The 5,543-nt window shown below is 39.0% G+C and overlaps 1 pseudogene; it reads left to right on the top strand.

The window, feature by feature from the left end:
- Positions 1–2,727: 2,727 nt before the first annotated feature.
- Positions 2,728–5,021, top strand: LOC139113575 (uncharacterized; annotated as a pseudogene).
- Positions 5,022–5,543: the final 522 nt, after the last annotated feature.

The raw sequence follows: 5,543 nt of genomic DNA, 5'->3' as shown, positions 1-5,543 counted from the left end.
AATTTGCATATTTGTACAAAAAATATTTTTTTTACTTTGTTACGTCAAACCCCGATTTATTTAATTAATAAAAGAAAATGTTGTCGTAAACTCCCTTTAATTTCACTCTGAATTTAATATTGTAATTCGAATCAGGCGCGTTGGCGGCAAACAAATTTTGTTTCTTATAGAAGGCAATGCACATGCGAGGCGCTCTTGTCGAGTCTCTTTGATTTTAGGACGGGTAGTACTTTCTATATAATTATACTCGTACTAGTTGTTAGAGCAACGTATTCTCTTTTCGTTAATTAAATAAAGTTTACATATATCAGTAGCTGATCAAGATCTATCGCCCTTAACAATAGAAAAAATACTTGTGGACAGCCAAAAATATCTTTTTTTATAATTTTGGGGGAATTTCATTTATTTTGTAGCTATAATAGCATCAAGAGATACGTTAGTGTTTCGCGTTACGTGTACAGTTGTTGACAGAAAGATTGCAACATTAAAAAAGAATGAATTTAGGAACACTACTCTTATAAACAGAATGCGAACCGCTACATTCGCTCATGTGCAATACATAGACATAATCATATTTATTGTTATATTCCAAGCCTCTAGCAACAAAAGGCTCAAGAATAACCGGCTAGAATAATGGTCACAGGATATAAGTTTTTGGAGATTGGCGTTAACGTTGGTCCGCCGAGTTTTATCGAGATAGTCATAAAAATCACTTTGTGAAATTCGAAAGAACATTTTGAATCTTCTCCACAATAAATTTGGAAACCCGAAATCAAAAATTCGTGTACTTTGGTTTGATGACAGATTGACTTTATAACATGAATAGTGGTTAAAATGGCAGACTCCGCCGCTTCTTAGCACGGTTGTAAGGCCGTGGGACGTTGCAAAAACAATGATTTCTTGTGGCGGTCGATTCCTTCACTAAATGCTTTTTTAACAAGCTAACTTTATTTATCAGCAGCTTACAGAACTTTCTGATTACACAATGTATCGCATAACATGACTGGAGATAAGTAGTGTGTATATTACCAAGTCGAAGGTATGATACCTGTGAACGCTTATTAATTTCGAGCGTAGGAGGATCGGTCTTGGCGAGGTTCTTCAATTAAGATGACGGAGCTTTATAATTAATGTTTATATTTTATTTACACTGTACAAATTATCTTTCGTTTAATATTGTGCACCTTGCGGTGCCGGGCTTCTCCCGTTACAAAAGTTTTTACAATCGTTCTCGATGCGTTATATAAGGAGCCGTCAGGGTGACGCGTATCGGGCCCCACTTTTCGTCCCCGGGATAATGTACCGGTCCTTCGTACTCAGAGAATGCGGAGATAATCGCCCACAGGTCAGTCTAGATCCCCTTATCGTCTACCGTCAGTGCGTGTGCAAACAGATGCTTGTCAGTCTGTGTCGCAACGCTCTCTTCCAGTTTTGTTATTAATGCTGGTGGCGGCTTCGGCCAGTTAGGCGATATATCTCGCCAAATCCTTTGATCGTACGACCCGCGTAAGAAAAGTTTCGGCGGTCTTGTCAATCGAGGTGGATTCAGATCGATCTTGTGCAGCACTCAGGACCTAAGCACGAAGCCCGTGATGTACTTGGCTTTCGCCGTCGGCGGCTGGAGTGCGGTGGTCCCTTTTAATATCCTTGGTGTTCCTGGCGGAAAAACTCTTTCTTCGAGGACCTTTAGTATGTTGTTATTCTCGTCTCGTTCAGTTGATTTCTAAAGGCTTACAGGCACCCACTTTAATGTTAACGGTGGTCGTTTGCCTCTTTGTATACGTTTCGGCGGCATCCGTATAGTCTGCTTTTTTTTTGTCTTTTACTTCGCTACCATGCATCTTATCAGAGCACAGGTAGCGCGTTTCAAAAGGCTGACGAAACTGGCTATCTCGTGGTTCTTTTTGCGCATCCTGGCTCTATTTATATCGGTCCATATTCTTTTTTGTTCGTGGGTTTCTAATTGTTTATCTGTGGCGCCTAGCAGTTGTTTATTTCATTATCACCGCAATCGCGTTGCCGCGGCATACCCGGCTGTATGCCTATTTGCGTTTTACCGTTCGCCAAATTGCCGTTCTCCTGGCGCTCGCTTATCCGTTTTTCTTTTTGTGTCGGCTTTTCGGCCGCCACAATACAAAGTGGTGTTCACGCGGCGAGCTTCCTTACGTGGCACAGATATCGCAGTAGGCATGCTCGAGGTGGGAGAAACGGCTCGGTGTCGCAACGCAAAGCCGCATGGCCCAATAGCAATGAGTGAGGGTCCAGACTGGCTCTCGCAATTTAATTGACCAATAGGCGACTGACGAGAATGATAGCGCTGTACCGTGATTGCCGCAAAATACAAAACGCTTATACAGGGTGTCCCAGACATAACGAAGGATACTGGGAGGATAGATAGAATTGATTGAGACAAGTAGAAAGTCCCGTACATTTGCAAAATTCTCAATCGTTATTAAAAAAATAAATGTATAAATAGGCGTAAGAGCGACAAAGCTACGCGTGAGTGAGCGCGACAGGCGAAACGCTAGAAATGGCGCCGTCGCCTGTCGCGCTCACTCACGCGTAGCATCCTTGTCGCTCTTACGCCTATACAATTTATACATTTTAATTTTTTTCTCAATAACGGTTGAGAATTTTGCAAAATGGTACAGGACTTTTCTACTTGTCTCAATCAATTCTATCTATTCTCCCAGTATCCTTCGTTATGTCTGGGACACCCTGTATATTACAGATAATTATCTAAGTAGTTTAAATCTCCTGCAACTTGAATGGAGCAATATACAGATGATTGATTATGACTGACAAGGAAGGTTTAAGCAACACGGAAATTCAAAAAAATATGATACTTTGTGGGCATGTAGAGTAGTTCATCTGTAACACAAAACTATTTTTTGTTTGTGCTAAATTTCACTTTAAAGGAGTGAAACCACCCTTTACAAATAGAAGGGTTTTTTGATTTTTTTTATATAACTCGAAACCTATTTAAGATATCAAGAAAAGTTTTATACAAAAGTTTTATAGTAAAAACAACTATATTTAACTGCAGTAACAGAATTAGATAAAAAAATTGTTTAACAAAATTGTTTATAAAATTACAAAAAAAATTTTTTTTCTAATTCTATTATTGCAGTTAAACGAAGGTGTTTTAACCATAAAACATTTGTATAAAACTGTTTTTGACATCTTCAATAGTTTCCGAGTTATATGGAGGAAAGTGAAAAACCTCTACATATGAAAATACTTTATTTTCGTAAGAATTATTTTTGAGCCGCAACTAACAAATTTTTAATTCATTTGTTACTTTATATGCGTAAAGCTTCTCATTATAAAAACAAAAATTTAATCAGGGTAATACGCTCAATAATAATAATAAGATTTCCATAAAAAAAGTTAGAGAATCTTTAAATATTCAACATTGTGAAACTTTGTGTGTAATATTTCATCTTTAATATAAAACTTTTTTGTTCGTGTTTCAATTCGAGTGACCGATTATGAAATTGAAAGTAAATGTGAACTTTGCGTGATCTGTCGAATGACGAGAAATAACAACAAAAATGAAACGGAGTCAGTTTGTGTCGATAACCTTATCAAATTTTCTGATTAACTTGATGCGGATGTTTTTACTCTCTTATTTATCACATGAGTAACACTATATTACATTATTGCAAACAAAAATGATTTCAAGTTATTTAATAAAAATGAGTTTTATTGCCTCTCTTGATTTATATAAATATGTCGGAAACATTATTTCCAGTTTCACTTAAGGCAGCAATCTTTCATTATTATATTAAAAAGTTTGTGATTATTTCTGGATAGAATTTTCTTTAATATGATATCGTTGAATATTGCAAACGTAATTAATATGTTAGCAACAACATTTCAATTTGCAAGTATCATACAAACACCATTAACTGCATTTGAAATTGAAGTACATATTGAAATTCGTGACATTATACAAAAATGTCAAGATACACGTTCAATATCATCATTTGAACATGATTACATGCTTGATTTTGCTGATCCATTAGAACCGCACGATGTACAAGTTGTAGAATATATTACACCAGCAGAAAGAGAAGAAGACACATCTGAATCTGAAGAATGCATTATTGATGATGAAGGTGAAACAATCGGTTTTCATTACAAAAGAAAAACTGTTGAGTTTTGGAAAAGCGGAAAAAAGACACGTCGAACTTTAAGTAGAGTACAAAATCGTTTTCGCAAAGTTAAATCGTTATAACAGCTACATAGATGGGAAATGAGTATAAAGAAAGGTGGAACAAATGCAGACAAATTTGCATTTATAACGGAATATGTATTGCAAAGATTTGAAAAAGCTTGTGATAGAAAAACTATTATACATGATATGAATATAAGATTATGAGCCTTGGAAGCAAAGGATCAAGTGGATTTACCCGAATTTAAGGCAAGTAAATGGTGGATTTGGAAATTTAAGAATGTACGTAGAATTGTTATTCGTAGGATAACAACATTCAGGACGCGAGTTACGCTTGAAAGTATAGAAAATCTACTAGATATCTCAAAATCGTTTATTTCATACGTAAAATCTAGTATTCCAATTATTGGAGTTAAAGAAACTTATAATGCAGATGAGAATGGTTTCAGCCTTGAAATACATACTGAGCGAACATTGGCGAAAATAGGAATAAAAACAGTTGAAGCAACGTGTAAAGAATTGAGTTTTACGTAAGTAGTGCTACCGCCGGGATGTAAATACGGTATGGCTGGTTATAACAATAACGAGAACGCGGGTGTTAATCTTTCCGATAAGAGCCGATCACACGAAGACAACGTGAGATGCAGTTGGTCGCTAGTAGATGTATACTGAGCGGTTCTGGATCACTACGTGTTAGTGTATCCGTGTGACATAGGGCGAGGGGTAATGACGTCACGCGGGAAGGGGGGTGTTAATCGTTCCCTCTCGCTCGCACTCGTTCGCGCCGCCCATCATCTCCTCTCGCTCGCACCCGTTGAACGCATGGAGCGGTTCTGGATCACTACGTGTTAGAGTATCCATGTGACCTAGGGCGAGGGGTAATGATGTCACGCGGGGAGGGGGGGTGTTAACGGTTCTGGGTCCGTGAAACCTAGGGCAAGGGGTAATGACGTCATGCGGGGAAGGGGCGGGTATTTATAAATCGCCCCTGTGTCGGCGATTCTAGGAACAAATTGTTTAGAAAATAATAACAACATCGAAACTCTGAAATGCAATATTATTTTTAAAAATGATAAGCGTGTCGTCGCGCAGCGGCATGTTTATGCGGCATCGCGACTTTCAAAAGAGTCGCAATTTTTTTAAAAAGGGTCGTGTGGCGTCGCGGCGGCAACGGGCGGCGACGGGGGCGGCAAGCGGCGGATCGCAAAGTATCGCGCCCATCGTTCCCTCTCGCTCGCACTCGTTCGCGCCGCCCATCGTCTCCTCTCGCTCGCACCCGTTGAACGCACAAGTGTCGCGCGCCCAGCGTCCCTTCTCGCTCGCACCCGTTGAACGCAAAGTATGGCGCGCTCATCGTTCCCTCTCG

Source organism: Cardiocondyla obscurior, linkage group LG03 (genome assembly GCF_019399895.1).
Source record: "Cardiocondyla obscurior isolate alpha-2009 linkage group LG03, Cobs3.1, whole genome shotgun sequence".
Classification (NCBI taxonomy): Eukaryota; Metazoa; Arthropoda; class Insecta; order Hymenoptera; family Formicidae; genus Cardiocondyla; species Cardiocondyla obscurior.
The sequence above is the reverse complement of the archived record's forward strand: the minus strand, read 5'-3'. Positions and strand labels throughout refer to the sequence as shown.